Here is a 19,091-nt window from a genome sequence, read left to right on the forward strand (position 1 = left end):
TCATGCTAAGACAAAAGAGCTACCGCTAGGGCTTAACAGCCTTAAGGAAGAAGAAGGATTGGGAATTGATGAGTGGCTTAAAAGTTTAGGACTGGGACCATGGCTAAGAAACCTTGAAATATATGCTATAGGGATATTAGGTGTACTCTTATTGCTTTTACTTATTTTACCTTGTTTCTGAATTTGTATCCAAAATATGGTTAGTAGGATGATAGAGAAAACCTAGCAAACTAACCTCCTTTCTCAAAAAGAAAAAGACGGGGGAGATGTGGAGAGTTTAGTTCAAGCATGGCTTAAAGAAAAAGGCCATGAAGGCATACAGTTGAGAGAGCAGTAAAAGGTAGTTGTGAAACAGTTCCAAAAGCCGTTCCCAGGCTGATTTCTATAAACAATTAGGCTCTCTCGTGCATCACTTTATAAACAAAAAGGTTCTCAGACAGTCTTCCCATAACAAGCAAAACACCCTCTCTGGGAAAAGATGGCACCCCGGGAACAGAAATGGAAGTTTTGGGAACCTTTCATATCACAGTGGGAACACTGGTTTTGTTTTTACTAAACAATTATAGGCATTGTAAAACAAAGGGAGTGGTTAGAGTTTTCTCTGTTAGCCTGTCGTGAACCTGGATTTTGGAATATGCATGAAGTTAATTAACACTGTTATTTAAAGTGACTGATCGATCAATAAATCGGAGTTCGATGCATTAAAGGATGGTCGTCTCCCCTTCACTTCAATAGTTGCCCTTCTCTGGACATGCTCCAGCCCCTCCATGGCCTTCCTAAATTGGGGGGGCCCACAACTGGACACAGCATTTAAGGGGCTGCCCAACCAGCCCTGAGCACAGGGGAAGAATCACTGCCCTGCTCCTGCTGGCCACACCATTCCTGATCCAGGCCAGGAGCCATTGGCCTTCTTGCCCACCTGGGCACACTGCTGGCTCATGCCCAGCCTGCTGTCCATCAGTCCCTGCAGGTCCCTTTCTGCCTGGCTGCTCTCCAGCCACTCTGTCCCCAGCCTGTAGCGCTGCAGGGGTTGTTGTGGCCAACATGCAGGGCCCAGCACTTGGACTTGTTAAACCTCACCTTGTTGGATTTGGGTCCTGGATCCAGCCTGTCCAGGGCCCTGTGCAGAGCCCTCCTACCCTCCAGCAGATCCACACTCACACCCAGCTTGGTGTCATCTGCAAATTTGCTGATGCTGGACTCGGCCCCCTCATCCAGTTCATCAATGCAGATACTGAAATCCATGCTGGCTGGCTCTGACCCCTCGGCCATCCTGTGGGTGCCCTGTGATGGCACTCAGGGTGATCTGTTCCATAACCTTGCTGGGCACCCAGGTCAGGCTGACAGGCCTGGAGTTCCCCAGATCCTCCTTCCAGCCCTTTTTGGGGATGGGCTCACACTGGCACCTCCAGTGCTCTGGGACCTCCCTGCTGAGCCAGGACTGATGGTAAATGATGGAGAGCAGCTTGGGGAGCTCATCCACCAGCTCCCTCATCCCCCTGGGATGGATCCCATCCTGTCCCATACACCTGTGAGCATCTGAGTGGCTCAGCAGGTCACCAACTGCTCCCTCCTAGATTAGAAAGGCTGTTCTGCTCCCTGTGCCCATCCACCAGCTCTGGAGAACACTTATCCTGAGGGCAACCTGTCCAAATACTGAAAATTGACAAACAAGATATTAAGTAGCTTTGTCTTTTTCTTATTTTCAGTTACTTTATTCTCCCTCCTTCTCCCTCCTGTTGCTATAAATTTTTTTATAAAAACATTTTTCATTCTTTTAAGACAAGCCTCCAGGTTAAATTCTAATTGAGCTTTGACCTCTCAACTTCCCTTTCTTAATAACCTAATGACATCCTTATACACTTCCTGCAATTCTGGTCTTTTCTTCTCCTGAGTTCCCAGAAAAGCTGCATGGGAAGCCAGGACAGTCCTTTTCCTCACTAGATCATGTTTTGGCACACTGGGACAGGCTGCTCCTTCCCCCTTAAGATTACTATCTTGAAATGTGTCCATCCTTCCTGACCCCTTTGTTTTTAAGGGCTGTTTCCCTTCAAAAAATCAGTACCTGAATTGGTACTCCCAAAATCAGCATCCTAAACAGGCCGAAGTCTGCCCTTCCTAATTCCAGTGCAGAAGTTTGTTTGCTGCCCCTCCTTCTTTCACAGAACATTGAAAACTTGATTATTTCATGGTCACTGTGCCCCAGGCAGCCTCCGAGCCCCACATCTGCCACCAGCCCTTCTCTGTTTGTGAACAGCAGGAGACAGAGCTTTCCTTGGCAGTGGGAGTGTTACCAAAAATTCAGTCAAATGGAGAACTCCTTTACACCAATGCAGCATTTAGAAGCTGCATTCTTTATTCAGCTGGATGCACGGGGGATAGCTCCTCTCAAAGCCGTGCATGCTGAGTACAGGGAAGTTTCAGTTTATATTCTGTATATTGCACACATATTCATTGATTTTCCCAGACTAAACACATATATGATAATGGTTTCCCCAAAATCATTCACATATTTCCCCTCCCATTAACCCATGCATTCTTCTGTCCTGGAGGTCTCTCTGGTGGTCCCTGGTGGTCATGGACCCCAATGTTCCAGTGGCACTGGCTGTGACATTGGTCACAAGGGTTGCAGGCGAAGAGAGAGGCGAGAACGTTGATCCATGATCAGAAGGCTTGATTTATTATTTTATGATATATATACTACATTATAACTATACTAAAAGAAATAGAAGAGAAAGGTTCTCAGAAGGCTAGCTAAGCTAAGAACAGAAAAAAAAGAATGAATAACAAAGATCTGTGTCTCAGAGAGTGAGCGGGAGCCAGCTCTGCCGTGAGTGGTCAGTAAATCCAAACATCCACAGGAGATCAATCACGGATCCACCTGTTGCACTGCACAGCAGCAGATAACCATTGTTTACATTTGTTGCTGAAACTTCTCAGCTTCAGCAGGAAAAATCTTAATGAAAGGATTTTAATGAAAAGATGTCTGTGACACCTGGCTGAGCTGGCAGGACACTGAGGCTGCTGAACTTCCAGTTCCCCTTCTCACACAATGGGATTGTGTGGTTTTCATAGGCCTGGGGTTGTGGAGAACAAGCTCCAGGTGTCAGCTCACCTGGTGGAGACAATTTATCATCTCATAACATGAGGTCACAGAGTGGGCTATGACATCACAGAGTGGGTTATGTGAGGTGTTTGGGCAATATGACATCATATACTGCCTCTGTGACATCACAGAGCCGGCTGTGACATCAGAGGGCAGATGTCTGACATCACAGAGCAGACTGTGACATCACAGAGTTGGCTGTGACCAGCTGTGACCAACCATCAGAGATCAGCTGTGGGGCATTGGAGAACGGGCTGTGACATCACAGAGCAGGCTGTGACATCCCAGAGGGGCTGTGTGACATCCCAGCAGGGCTGTGTCAGGTCACTGGTTTGGTCACTCTGCCCCAGCCCCCCCTCACAGTTTCTCCCAACAAGTCCAAGGCTGTTCGTGCCCAGAAGGGTCCCTGTCCCCCAGGATCCCCCCGGCCCACCTGGAGCCACAGCCTCCACCAAAGGATGTTCCACAGGATCCACCCCAGAGCCTGACAGGGGACAGGGGACTGTGTGACCAGGACATCAAAGACGGGGATTGTCCAGGTCACTGTGGCCTGGGTGGGGTTCCCCAGGGCAGGAAAGATGTCTGGCAGCTGGAACAGGGTCTGGGAAGGGCCTCCGAGGTGGGGCTGGAGCCCTTGGGCTGTGAGCAGAGGCTGAGGGAGCTGGGCTGGTCCAGCCCTGAGCAGGGAAGGCTGAGGGGCTCCTCATGCCAGCCTGGCAGTGCCAGCGAGGAGGGGATGGAGAACACAGAGCCAGGCTCTTCACACAGGGCTGAGGGGAGACAAAGGCCAATGGGTGGAAGGGGAAAGAGGGGAGATCAGCCAGGACAGGAGGAGATGAAAGGAGTCAGGCTGGTTTCAGCATTTCCTCAACACCAAGAGCAGCCTGACTTCCCATCTCCGTCCACCACTGACAGCTTTGCAAATCAGGAATTGTTTTAGCTGTTTTGTCCCCACTACAGAACGAGCATCCTGATACAAGAACTTAATTGTGCTTATATCTATCACATAACCACGTTTCTATAAAATTAATTTTAGTATGGAAATAACGTGTGAATGGTGGACTCATCAGATGCTGCTGGGGTGTTGCACATAGCTCAGGGAAGAGCGTGATTGTTATTAAATTGTGTCCTGTTCAACTGTGGTCCATTGGCCATGAAGAGAATCTTTCTGTGCCTCTGAGTCTCATCAGTTCCTGACCCCCCAAAGGACAGAAACCCTGATGAGCTGTGCTTCCCACTCCAGTAGTGGCACTTCCACCTTCCTCCATCCCCAGAGCAGAGCTGCTTTGTCCCAGAAAGTCCCTGGCAAAGGAGGCATGAAGGAAACAGGAGAGGCTGTGGGGATCAGGTGCAGGGTAGATCCAGGGACAAGACTGACTTTTGCATTTGATGGAGCTGTGCCTTCCCTTGGCTTTGTTGGCTGACAAGAAATGAACATCCCTCTGTGTCTCGGGCAGCTCCTTCTCCAAGGAAAGCAGGTGGGAGTTGGAGCCAAGGAGCTGAAAGCTGCAGGTGCAGCCTGGGCTGGAGGGAGCTCAGATTTGCACAAGGCTGCTCTGAGTGCCAGGGCTTGGATGGGGGAAATGGTGGGGTGGGGGTAGGGACAGAGTCACATTGAATGTCAGCTGAGAAGGGTCTTGACTTTCATGTCTATTCAAACTGCATGAGGAGGTACTTGGATTCAGTGTCAGCTGGAGATTGCACGTATCAATAAATTAATAGGGAGAAGAAACCTAAATTGGACCTAGGAAATCTTTTCTCACTGTCTCTTTAAATAGAATCTATTCAACTTGAATAGACTCCTGGAATTCATCTAATTAACCACAAAAGATTTGAAAATTAAATCAAATTACCCCCAGAGACTTGGCTTGTTAAGGTGTTCTGAATGTTAATGAGCCCTGGGACATTGAATTCCTGCACTCAAGAGCTGAAGGCTGAACAAACCTTTGGAGCAGGAAAATTCAGTAGCAGCCTCCAAGGTGCTGAGGATGTTAGCAGCCCCCACTGAGGCCATCCCTGCCCAGAGACCGTGGGGGAATGGGCAGACAAGGAGAGCGTCCCTGGGGCTGGGGCAGCACAACTCAGAGGCAGCAGCGGCTCCAGCTGGGCAATGGAGTGTGGAATGTGGCTGGGAAAGCCCTGCCTGGGCTGGGCCAAGCAGGACACACAAGCCCTGACTCCCATCCCCCAAAAAACTCTCTCAAGGAAACATTTAAAAGGAATTACAATTGTTTGTGTACTCTGAGTTGGACTCTATGAAGAAATACCAATAAGAGATTCTCAGGAGCCCAAACCAACCAAACAGCCTTTACTGGCAGCTTTAGAAAATCAGCGAAACTTTGGCAAAGGGTTAATGATAACATGATAACATTGTAGTGGTTTTGGTTTGCTAATTTAAGATTTTTCCCATCTTGAGATTTCTTAATTAATGGATTGATGAGTGTGGTCGGTTTTAGTGTCGGTTATTTATTTATGTGTTTATTTTGTTGTGAGATAGGATTACAAGAAAGGTAAAGTAGACTTAAAATTTTAAAAGGGTCTAAAGAAAATTTTTTTAAAAGCAAGTTAAAAAAAAAGGTAGTAAGAATTAAAATAAATTCTTTAGAGCACTTTTTTTATTTACAAATTTTTTTAAATCTGACTATATAAAGAAAATAAAGTTTCTAGTGGTTTACTATTTCTAGAATTGTCTTTTTTTTAGTTTTAGGGTGATAAGTTTTTCTTGTTAAGATTATGGAGGTTTTTTACAGGAGGAAATTTTTTTTTTTTGTGGTACTTAATTTTGTCATGGATAACAGTTGTCTGGGGAACTTCATTATTGTGAAATTGTCTTTATAGCTACAAGCTTTTTTACAGCTGGTTGATGGGCCATGTTGACTTGTGGGGTATTGTTTTAAAGATGAGTTATAATAAAGTTTTTGTTATTTACTTTTTAAATTATTTTTATCTCTGGGAATAGAGATCTTCTCTTGCGGATACTGAATTACTTATTTTTTCCTGTTTAAACTTCTCATGAAACTGCGGGTTTTTTAACATTTGTTTATTTTACCATGGAGGTTTTTGTTTGATACAAATTTGAATTTTTAAAAAAGTTTTGTAAAGAAAAAGAGTTTTTTCTTTATAGTTTATAGGAAGATTTTAGTTTTAAGATTAAGGTATTTTTTTCTTTCTTTTAAATTGGGATTTCATTTCTTCTTTACTGACTTTGGTGGTTTTATGGGGTTTTTTTATATGCTTGCATTTTGTTTTTTCTTTAACTGGAGGGAGGATTGAAGTATTGAAAGGGTTAACATCTGACCTGCCTGTAACTTGTGGTGGAAGTCGTGGTTGTGTTGTGCTACAATTGGTTTTATGGTTGGTTTTTGGCTTTTTTTATGTTTAAGTTTTTAGTTGTAAGGTTATTTTGTATGGGTTGTAGGTTGTAGGGGTTTTTTGTTTTAGTTGTGTTGGGGGGAGGGGACTTGGTAAGATTTCAATGGCTGTGTCTTGCTTTGTCCTGGTTGGGGTTTTGTAGCCTCTTGTTTTCCTGTTTGGGAGTTGTTGGGGTTTGGTTTGGTTAGAATGGGGCCAATGTAGAGAGGGGCAGCCTGGGGAGGGGAGCAGGAGCTCAGCCCATGGCAGGGTTGCTTGGTTTGGTTTGGTTTGGTTTGGTTTGGTTTGGTTTGGTTTGGTTTGGTTTGGTTTGGTTTGTTTTGGTTTGGTTTGGTTTGGTTGGGTTTGGTTTGGTTTGTTTTGGTTTGGTTTGGTTTGGTTTGGTTTGGTTGAGATGGGGGCCAGGGCCAGGGCTTGCTGCTTCTTTGTTGTCTGGAAAAGAAAGAGGTTCCTGGACTTTTTCATCTTTAACATTTGTGTTTCACAGAGACGTGTTCAGTATCTCAGTGGTTTAACAGATTGTCACTTACACGAAAAAGTTTTACTTTTTAAAATTCTTCTCATCTCAAATCACAACAGACATTAAGTCAACATAAAACACTTCTCAAAGCATTGAGTTGAGCCATTCAATTTCACAAATTCTAAGCCTGTTCCATTTAATATTAATCAAAATTTGCAGGAGCACAGGAACAGAAGAAGACACAGAAAGATAGAAAGGCAAAAAGATGCAGAGAAGCACACACACAGTTACCAACTCATGAATTCCAACACTGTTCAGGTGGAAATTCCAAGAGGAGGTAGGGTCAAGATGTGTGCTTGCCTTGTGGTCAGTCTTCAATACCCCTTGGTCTCCCTGTGCCCCTCCCCCAGGTGGGCCTTGGGCTCATTTGGTCCCTCAGGAGCTGGGCTGGGGCTGCAGAGGTGGCTGTGGAGCATTGCCTGTGCTGTGCCAGGGACTGGCAGACACTGCTGGGCTGGGATAGAGGCTCTGAGGGAATTGGGGTTCCAGGGCAGGGCAAGGCTGGACCTGCCCCTTCCTCCCTCACACATGAAATGTTTTGAGCCAAAAATCTCCTCCAATCTGTCACAACAGGCAATGTTGGAGATGGAACACCAGTTCTGGCCATGGGCGCCTGAAAGAGAACGGCAGTTCTTTCCCATAGAAAGGAAAGCACAGAGCCCCAGTGTTTGGAAGGCTGTTGAGAGCCTCACTGGGCCAAGGCCAGCCAGACTTGTCAGGAATGGTAGATTTTGTCTGGGAGCAGTCTTTGGATTTAGGGAATTTTGGAGGTGAAAACACAATCTTGGCCATGGACTCCTGGAGAAGCAGGACATTCCTTTCCCAGAGCAAGGAAAGCGCAGAGATTTCCCCAATGTTTTGGGGACAGATGGGAAGTGACCCTTGAGAAACCACTGCAGCCAGATTTGTACTGGCAATATTCCTATGGGAACAATCCCTGGATATAAGGAAATTCAGAGGAGAAATCCCAAATCTGACCATGGGTTCCTGGAGGAGAAGGAGAGTTCTTTTCCATAGGAAGGAAAGCATGGAGTCCCTGTGCTTCAGCAGCAGATGAGAAGAGATCCTCAACATGCCAGGGTCAGCTGGACCAGTCAGGTGGCCCCTGGGAAGCCAAACCAACCAGACCTGTCCTTTGTTCCTTTGGTTTTATGGGGTCCCACACTGTTACAATGGTGCCTTGGATCTATGAGGCCCCACAGTGCCATAATGCTGACCTGTTTCTATGGGGTCCAGCAGTGTCACAATGGTCCCTTGATTACAAGAAGACCTGCAGTGTCACAATAGACCCTTGGTTCAATAGAGTCCCACAGTGTCACAATGGCCCCTAAGTTCCAGAAGGCCCCACAGTGTCACAATGGTCCCACTGATTCCATCAGCCCTTGCAGTGTCGCAATGGTCTTTGTGGTTCCCCAGGTCCCACAATGTCATGTGACTCTTCTTTTCCATGAGCCTTGCAATGTCACAATGGACCTTTGGACCCTGGGGGTTTGCAGAGTCACAATGGTCTCTTTGGTTCCACTGTGTCACAATGGACCATTGATGACAGGAGGCCACTCTGTGTCACCCTGGAGCTTTGGTTCCATGCAGGCCGGCAGTGTCACAATGAACCCTTGGTTCAATGGAGTTCCACAATGTCACCATGGCCTCGAGGTTCCGTGAAGCCCTGCAGTGTCACAATGCTTTGCTTATTACATGGGGCCTCAGAGTGTCACAATGATCTCCATGATTTCATGAGTCCCCTCAGTGTCACAATGGCCCCTTGGTTCCATGAGGCTGTCAAGTGTCTAAGTGAAGTCAAATGCTGCTAAGAATTGGTTTTTTGCTAAGTTTTAGGTTGAATATAAGTTATAAGCTAAGTTAAATATTGTTACGTGTTAGTCCTCTTTTAAATTGCTAAGTCATAGGTTATAATTTAAGTTAAATACTGTTTAGCAGCATTTAACTTCACTTAGACCTTGTGACTTAACCTTACCTACACGCCTGACTGATTCAGCTATCCAAGGCACTCCAACCCCTCAGGGAGCAGCATTTCTGCCACATTTCCCCAGCACAGGCACTCCTGTGTGCACACAGACACAAAGAGTCAGTGCAAGGCACCTGTGAGCAATTCCCCTGAGGGAAGGGAATGCTCCCTGTGGATCATTTGGCATCACCCCCGGGGGTGAAGGGCTGAGCCTGGAGGAGTGGGGGGATCAGCCCAGGCTCTGTCGTTGTTCAGGATCCCCAAGTGCAGCAAACGGGAGAGTTCCCGGCTGGGAGTGGCTGCACTCAGAGGGAGACGCTGGCCCAGGAGTGTCATTATAGGACACAAAAGAACACAAGCTCACATCGTTGTTCTCATGGTGAAGAAAAAAGGGGAAGTTTATTTTCTGACTCCAACATTTACAGTTTTCCAAAAGTGACAGTGGATTGGAGGGTGACAGTGACACCTCTCCAATGACACTGGACAAATCAACAGTCCATCAACTGTCTCCTCCTCCATAAAGAAATGCAAAACAATGAGTTATTTATAGAAAGTGTGTGAGAAAGTTCACTACAAGAATGTCAACATCAGAAGGCTTAGAAAATCTTAAAAAACCAGGGCAACATCTCACCGTTTTCCTTTAAAAATGAAAAAAACCGAAATGAACAATATGATAAAGAAAACATGAACACTGTTCAGTGTCCACTTGCAGAGGAATCATCAGAGTGATCACTCTCATCATCTGCATCTGAATCATCACTCAATGATTCCCCCGCTTGATGCCTTCCAGGTTGGTCACAGTTTCGGTCTTACTCATCAGCTGGATTCTGTCTCTGCGGTTGCAGGTCAGGGTGAACACACTTCAGAGGTACCCAACGTACCCCAGTGTGTGTGGATACACAAGCATGCCCGTGCCCCAAAGCGATAAGGTCATAAGAACATTCCCACTGTTTGGTGACTAAATTCTGCACCTGTACCTTCACTCGAGGCTGATGTGCCTCCTCCGCAGCCTGCAATGAGAGATGGTGATTCAAAATGACAAGGTTATTTGAGTTCTGCGGCACAGTGAGATGATTGATTGTGCACAAAGCTTTTGCCAACCGGCTGTGCGGGGTTTCACCCTGCATTCCCCGTTTTTGGTTTTGAAGAACCTGCTCCACAGTACCATGAGCGCATTCTACAATAGCTTGACCAGTCGGAGAATGAGGGATACCAAACTTGTGCGAGACACCCCACAACTGCAGGAACTGCCGCACTTTTGCAATGCGTAAGCAGGAGCATTGTTGGTTTTCACAGCAGAAGGTATGCCCAGAACGGCAAAGACCAGCCTCCAGTGGGCAAGGACGTCACGGGCCTTCTCCCCAGTGTGAGCCGAAGCCCACATCGCAGAGCAGAACGTGTCCACAGTGACATGCACATACTTGAGCCGGCCAAACTCGGCAACTTGGGTGACAGCGGTCTGCCAAAGCTCCAAGGCCCTAAGGCCTCTGGGATTTACCCCAGCCGGCAAAGGCGGAGCAAGTGCGTGGCAGTCATCACATGACTCAACAATGTCACGAGCCTTAGCTGGCATCAGCTGAAACTGCTTCTGCAGGGTATGTGCATTTTGGTGGAAAAACCCATGTGATGCCTTGGCCTGCATGAGTGTATCAGGCTGAGGCGCTACCCATGCTGGGTTAGCCAACTTGTCAGCCCTCGCATTACCTTCCACTATAAAGTCTGGCAAATTGGTGTGACTCCTCACATGCAAAACACAGAATGGATGAACCCGGGCCTGAATGGCACACCACAAGGTCTTCAGTAAATGAAACAAGGCAGGATTACTGACCTCCTTCAAAACGGAATGACCCAAACTCTGTGTGGTATTGGCCACATAGGCGGAATCCATGACCAAGTTGAAAGGTTCCTGGGAAAATTTCCCAAATGCCATGACAGCAGCCCTCAGTTCAACAATTGGGTTGACCCATCCTCATGAGCTTCCAGAACCTGTCACTCAGTTCCATCCCTCCAGGTAACAATGGCCTTTCCTGTTTTCCCTGAACCGTCAGTGAAGACGGTGGGTCCTTGCACAGGTTCCTGGGTATTTTTGGGCTGCTAAGGGATTTGTGTGAATTTTGCCATATGCAGTAACCTATGACTGGGCAGATGATAAATGATCTGCCCTGAAAATTTTTCCAGAGCACTCTGCAGGGACACACTGTTTGCAAAGCTCCAGTCAAAATCCCCCGTTGCACTGGGAGTATGATCTTTGCGGGATTCACACCCATCAATTGCAAACACCGTTGCTGGCATTTGATTGTCAAGCGAGCAATCAGCTCAAACAATGCATTGCCTTCTGCTGTGGCAGATGGGGCAGAAAAACCCATTCCAACGCATGCAAGGAATCGGACCATTTGTCACTCCATTGGCCAATGATGCCCGTGGGATATAAATCTGGAGTGGTGATGAACACAGTGACATCAACGGAGGGATCAATGCGATAAACTTGGCAAGCCAAAACAGTTTGCTGAACCACCTCCAACACCTTACATGCCTCAGGGGTCAGTGTGCAAGGTGATTTTAGATCAGAGTCTCGTTTCAACAAATCATACAGAGGAGACAGCTGTGCATCGGTTAGCCCCAAGTATGGATGTAATTAAAGTTGCCAGGACAGACAAGTCTGGCTGGTCATTGACTCCTGAGTGGCAGCACTCATCTATTTTCCAAACACTGGAAAGGGCTCTGTGCTTTTCTTTGTATGGAAAAAAAATTCCACTTTTCCAGGCACAAATGTCCTAAATTAGGACTCTGCATTTGTGATTTCAAATATCCAGGGGTTGCTCCAAGCAAACCTGCCCGGACAGACAGGTCAGGCTTATCTTGGCCTCTTAGATGGCTGCTGTTCATCAGCTCCTGAAACACTGGGGCTCTGTGGTTTCCTTCCTATGGAGACCAATGTGACATTTGAGAGCCTTGTGAAATGAAGGGGCCATTGTGACACTGCAGAGCCTTGTGGAACCAAGAATAGCATTGTGGCTCTGTTTGGCCGCATGGTCCCCAGGGGCCAGAGCAAAGCAGCGGTGTGGGAGTTAGCCCAGCTGTAACTCAGAGTCAGACAGATTTTACCCTGGAAGAACTGGGCGTGAATTTCAAGTTCTAGGAGTCATTCGATTTACTTAGGGTGAGCTTGCGACATTTTCCATAAGCCTTTAGTGTTGTTATGCTAAGTTCTCCAAGTTTTACTCCTGTATTGGTTTATTGGTAACTTGTTTCTTCTATATGGTTATTATTCTAGTTTTCTAGCCCCAAGTGTCTATGTTGTGACTTCGTCTTTGTCTCAGGTTTTACGATACTGCCCCTCGTACCCTGCTTGAATTCTCCATGTTTATTGTTTTTCACCCTGTAATTAAAGTTCTTTTCGGGAAACTCCATCGAACCCACTTCTTTTCATTTTTGCCACCCTCGCCCAGCTGAAGTCAGGGACTCAGAGAGGTTTGTCGCAGCCACCCTCATTGTGACATTTGGCACCCAAACAGGCACCATGACATTCAGGGCTCACTGTGTCAGTCATGTCAGCTGGGGTTAGCTGATGGATAGGTCAGTGCTCCCCGGGATTTTGGATTGTGCAGGCCTGGCGGATTCATTGTTGCTTCAAGGGACCTCGGCCCAGGATCGGCAGGGTAAAAAACGGTTTCACCTGCATAGGATTGCAGGTGGGTTTGGGGAAATGCAAGACATTTATTGCCCATTTTGCCACTGTGTTTTTACAATATGCACCCAAGTCCCATTATTTATTTGATGTGTTCTGGTGGCTCTTGCCCCTAAGGTGGAGAAGGAGAAAAATGGGCAGCTAGATGTCCAAAGTAGAAAGGAGCATATATGGATGCTTTAAGTTAATTCTAACAGATTTTGACAAAATATTTTCAAAGAACAAATTAAAATCAATCATGAGGTGGATCATTAAAAATTTTCCAGATGCCTCTGCTGATGAAATCCATACCACTGAATTTTAGGACTAAGTGAGACTTAAACTGTACAAGCTTTCGATCAAAAGGGACTCCATTGCAGCCCACATGCTCCCCATCTTCCATACCATCTTTGAGACCCTTCACCAGCAAGCAATGTCTCAAAAACTCAATCCGTTGGTTGCTTCTGACTCAGGACCTCCCAGCCAACATGCCTTTCTCAGACCTTCCACAATGGTCCAAGATGGCAATGGCCACGTGGTCTAGGAATATCATGCCCTGGAGACTCAAGATGAAAGGAGCCAGAATGTGGCTTGGGAGCCGGATCATCCTCCCTCCATCTTGGCTCCTCCACTTCCTGCTACCACAACCTTCTCTTCCGCCCCGAACAAACCTCCAGACTCCATCCCCACAACTGTGGGTCATGTCCCTACAGTCAATAATTCCACTTTCACCCTGGGCAATGCCTCCAGAACTCTACCCCGGAAGTCTGCCATCGTAAATCAAGACCCTTCCTCCCCAACACCTGACAAAATGGCAGTGCCCTTTGCCTCACCCTCCAGCAATAATATAACCCCATGGTCACAGATACTAAGCCCAACTGTCACACTATTTCTAATCCAAATGTTTCTCCTCCAAGTTATTCTTCCTCCCTCATTGCCCCCGTATGCTATGAAAGAAGGCGGCAGAATCCTAGGTATCAGCCATTGGTTTACGGGGAAATCAAGGATCTGTGTAAGGCAGCTAAAGACCATAGGAAGGACTTACTTTGTTTTAATGGCCTAATGAGGGCCATGTTTACTACACATCATAACTCCCCATGATTTAAAATGTATTAGGACCATGTTGTTGTCGCCTACAGAATACAGCCTGTGGGAAGGGGGATGGAAGTGTTTACTACATCAATTAATAGGAGACTATGCTAATAATGAGGCAAGGGCAGAATTGACAATCAACCATCTAGCTGGAGAAGGACAGCAAAGCCGACTAGATGATCAAGCAGCAGGTATCCCCAGAGAAGTATTGAATGATATCAAGAAGATGGCTTTGTAAGCTTTAATCCAGGTATCGCATCGTAGTACCCCCATTTTGAACTACCTTGGGTGGCTGCAGCTAAAGCTTTAGGACAATCAGACCATCTTGGGTGCCTGTTAAGTAAGCAAACCAATGCTACCTCCCTCACATTGAGTGGCCTGCTCTCAGACATAGAGACCATCAGACATGCTACCTTGCAGAACAGCAATAGAATTTTTATTCTGGGCACATGGGCATGGCTGTGTAGACTCTGAGGGCATGTGTTGCATGAAGCTCTCCAGCCAGAGCAAGTCAATCCACAAGAGCATTCAAGTACTGAATGAAGAGTTCAAGAAGCTTCAAGTGGGAAACAAAGACTGGGTCAATGAACTCTTCCAATCCAAGTGACTAAAAGTTTGGATGATGTCTATTTAAACAGGACATTTAATTTTCTTAGCTGTTGTTGTATTGTAAATTGTCTCATGTTTGTCTGGATGCTTTTAGAAGGTCTTGCAAAATTATTTCAGTTCCATCTTTGTTGTAAAAAAGAAAGAGGGAAGATACCCAACACAGGCTCCTCATGGACTCCTTGGAGGAGAGAACTGGAGGTCAGGATGGCACAAAAACCTCTCAGAGACTCAGTGTGGGCAAGGAAATCCTTAAAATTACCTAAAAGTATTCTTAAATCCATAAAGTACATTAAAAACCTTGAGTATCTATAGCCATTAATGAGCCCCACTGAGTGTCAGTACAAAGCTCTCCAGGGACTCGTTAAAGCAGAGAATTGGGGCCATGATTGCACAAACCTCTCACAGAGTCAGTATTAAAAGGGAAACACCAAGTACCTTTAAATAACTGAAGTAAGCTGAAGTACTAATGAGCCCCACTGAGTGTTGTTACTGACAAATACTCTCCAGAGAATAATTACTGCAGATAATTGGAGACCATGATTGCACAAACCTCTCAGAGACTCCAAGGCAAAAGCCAAACCCAAAGTCCTTTCAAAAACTTGCAGTCCCTAAAAGGAGCATTAAGGATTCCCCAGGGCCATTGCTGAGCAAGGCTCTCCAGGGACTCCTTCCAGCAGATCCTTGAGGCCACTGGGATGTGGGCTAGGGGGGGATGCTGAGGGCAGGACAAGGGGCTGACAGTGCCCAGCCTGGCTGGGGCTGTGCCAGAAGGCCCCAGTGCCTCAGGGCAAGGTGTCTCCTCACAGCCCTTGGTGGCACAGACACTGCTGTGCCCAAGGGCCCCAACACTTGCCTTCTCTTTGTCCCCACCTGTCATCACTGCCTCCAGTTCTCGGCTCTGCCAAGGCCTGGGGACACTTTCTCAGTCATGTCTCTCAGTGGGACCCATTAAAAGTCCAAGAAAGTTTGGTGTTGGATTCTGACTTGGAGTTCTGGAGAGGTTTCTTCAGCTCCCTCTCAGGGACTGATTTTCAGGGCCTGAACACAAAGCCCCTGAGGCTCATTAAAGTCCTTGTGCTGTGTCTGTGCTGCTGAGCTGGGCTGGGCTCCTGGCACAGAGGAGCTCCTGGTAACCTAGAGGAGCTTCAAAAGCACATTTCTCTTGATGAGCAGCTCTTCTGCCAGCCCAGCAGGGCTGGGGCACTGCCTGCAGCCACCCCAGGCACGGCACAGATGCACAGAGAGCTTCAATCAGTCAGGGCTGGGAAGGTGCTGAGAAGTTCCTGGGGCATAATCACTGCCAGCCCTTGGCACAGGAGCCTCTGGCTGCAGGACAATGCAGCGGCAGCACCTGGAGCCATCTCCTAAAGCTGGAACATCCCAATGCCTACAAACCCTGTGAGTACATTCTCTGATTGTCTCTTCTGCAGAGCAGCCAGGGGTGCCCAGGGCTGTCGTGCAGAGCAGGGACCTGCAGCCCAGGGCGCTGTGCTGGGCCAGGGACTCTGCTGCCTGCCAGGGACTCTGCGACCTGGGACAGCTCTCAGCCAGCCCTGGCAGCTGCTCCCAGCACGGGGGGACAAGGTCTGGGTGGGACAAGACAGCTGGTCAGGTTTGGAAGTGTTTTCTTGGTGTGGTGAGGATGCTGCATTGTTCAGGACTGCTCCCAGCATGACCTTTAACTGTAGAATATTTCCAAGTAGGTTATACAGGGATCACAGCAAGGCTGGGGCGGCATAATTTGGAAAATCTTGCTTTTTTAATCTACTGCTTTCTGTTGCCAGGATGAAAAATTGCACATTGATATTAATCTCTCAGTTAAGGTCCAGAAAAAGAAAATAGTATTTCTCAGATCTTACTAAGCCAGGCAGTGACAGAAACCTGCACAGGGCACCCTAGAAGTTGCATCAGTTTTGCTTTTTCAGCCTCCTCAGGGTTGCTCTGACAGAGCCATCAGAGCCTGGAGAGCCAGAGCTGCCACTGGGCAGTGCCAGAGCTGGGAGGTGTCTGCAGGGGAGAGCTGAGCCCCCAGGGCTGGGCTGGTCTCTGGCAGCACTGGCAGGGCCCAGCCCTGGGCACAGGGAAGCAACTGCTGGCAGGGACAGCTCCAGGCAGCAGAGCCCTGGGCAGGCAGTGGGAGGAAAGTGCCCCCAAGCTGTGCTGGGATATTTAAAGTCCTCTCCAAACCCAACTATGCCATGATTACTTTTTTACAGATCCCCATGCCAAGGCACAGTAAGTGCCCAACAGCAGCTCCATCAGTCACTTCCTCCTGCTGGCATTGGCAGACACGCGGCAGCTGCAGCTCCTGCACTTCTGCCTCTTGCTGGGCATCTCCCTGGCTGCCCTCCTGGGCAACGGCCTCATCATCAGCGCCGTAGCCTGCGGCCACCACCTGCACACGCCCATGTTCTTCTTCCTGCTCAACCTGGCCCTCAGCGACCTGGGCTCCATCTGCACCACTGTCCCCAAAGCCATGCACAATTCCCTCTGGGACACCAGGGACATCTCCTACACTGGATGTGCTGCCCAAGTCTTTCTGATTTTCTTCTTCCTGTCAGCAGAGTATTTCCTCCTGACCATCATGTGCTACGACCGCTATGTGTCCATCTGCAAACCCCTGCACTATGGGACCCTCCTGGGCAGCAGAGCTTGTGTCCACATGGCAGCAGCTGCCTGGGCTAGTGCCTTTCTCAATGCTCTGCTGCACACAGCCAATACATTTTCCCTGCCCCTGTGCCATGGGAATGCCCTGGGCCAGTTCTTCTGTGAAATCCCACAGATCCTCAAGCTCTCCTGCTCCAAATCCTACCTCAGGGAACTTGGGCTCATTGCAGTTAGTGTCTGTTTTTTATTTGGTTGTTTTGTGTTCATTGTTTTCTCCTATGTGCAGATCTTCAGGGCTGTGCTGTGGATTCCCTCTGAGCAGGGACGGTACAAAGCTTTTTCCACCTGCCTCCCTCACTTGGCTGTTTTTTCCTTCTTTGTCAGCACTTCCACATTTGCTTACCTTAAGCCCCCCTCCATCTCCTCCCCACCCCTCAATCTGGCCCTGTCAGTTCTGTACTCAGTGATGCCTCCAGCCCTGAACCCGCTAATCTACAGCCTGAGGAACCAGGAGCTCAAGGCTGAAGTGTGGAGACTGATGACTGGATGCTTTCAGGAACATTAAATTGATGGCCAATTGCTGCAAACCACTTGTAACAGAGGTCATCTTATTGTTGGTTTGATTGTAGGTATTTTTTCCTTTATATTAGCTTTCTCATATTGTCCACAAATAAATGTCTTTGTTTTTGCCATTTCTCATTTTGTTTCTCCCCAACTTCTCTGTGGCCACAGACTTTGTCAATGAGGGGTTGCGCTCTGGGTGACTTTAAAGGAAAAAAAGGATGTCCCAGCCAAGTTTTCTGCAGAGATGCCCTTGTGTTGCCTTCTCTGGAGCTGCAGCAGCAATGTCTGTGTGCAGAGCTGGGGCAGATCAGGGTTGGCCCAGCAGCTGTGCCCAGCCGCAGCAGCACTTGGTGTTGCCAGTGCTGCTGCCGTGGCCCTGCCCCGCTGCCCTGGTGGCCCTGGTGTTACTGTAGGGCCTGAGTGCTCTCGGGGCTGGGCACAGCCCTGGGGGTGGCAGTGCCAGGGCTGCAGCAGGGACAGGACATGGGCACTGCTGGGTAAGCGCTGACGCCTCAGGCCAGGGCCTGGGGGCTCCAGGCTCCTTGCCCAGGCTCTCTCAAGAACACAGCCAGGCCAATGCTCAGCACAGAAAAGCCCCGTGAGCAGCCCTAGGCTGGGCACGGGCAGGCTGGGGGCAAACAGCATGGCTGGGGCTCTGCAAGGGCCCTGGGGCAGACGGGAAGGAGCAGCAGAGCAGGGGCTGATCCATCCCCAGTGTGCTGCACAGCCCAGGGCAGCGTCCCAGAGCGTCCTCATGGAGCTGCCAACAACATCCCCCCTCTGCAGTTCTGGTCTCTCCCCCAGCTCACACAGGTGCCCCATCCTTGCAGGCACAGACATGGCAGCACTGGCTCAGCAGCCCCTGTTTGCATTGCACAGAGCAGGGGGAGCACCCCCATGCTGTTGGTGTGGGGACATGAACCTGAGGGAGCACAAATGCCATCAGCCCCTGGGGCCAGCAAGGGCTGGGGGACACCAGGGAAACCACACAGCTTTGTGCTGGTCTCTGCAGTCAGCCAGAAAATTTGTTCCCATCAGCTGGGATTTTCCTGTCCCACTGCAGACGCTGTTGCTCAGAGCCAGGGCTGCCTGGCAGCCACCCCCAAACTGCCCTGAGCATTTCCATGGCTTCACCTTTGATTTCTTTTCCCTTCCTACTACAAATCCCTTCCTATAACGCAGCCTTGTTCCCTGCTGTGCAAACAGCCCATCCCTGTTTGCCCTTTCCTCTCTGGCCCCTCTCCCCATTGCAGTTCCTGACTTGGCACCATGGGAACATCCCCTGGGGAGCAGGATCATCCTACAAGTGCTGCAGGAATTGTCTGCAGGCTCCTGCAGTGCCTGGTGCTGCTCCCTTGCCAGAGGAACCCCAGGCCAGGAGGGCACATCTTGGCTGCTGTGTCTGCCTCTGGGGCTCCCTGGTCTGGGCAGTGAGGAGGAGCTGCAGAGGCTCTGCAGGACTGACAGGATGGGCTTTGGGGCTGGCAGGAGAAGCTGAGGGACCTGGGCTGCTGGAGCTTCTGAAGAGGAGTCCCAAGGCTCATCCTGCAACTGCTTCAAGGGAGGCTTCAGAGAATCCCAGAATCAG

The sequence above is a fragment of the Melospiza melodia genome, chromosome 7 (genome assembly GCF_035770615.1).
Source record: "Melospiza melodia melodia isolate bMelMel2 chromosome 7, bMelMel2.pri, whole genome shotgun sequence".
Classification (NCBI taxonomy): Eukaryota; Metazoa; Chordata; class Aves; order Passeriformes; family Passerellidae; genus Melospiza; species Melospiza melodia.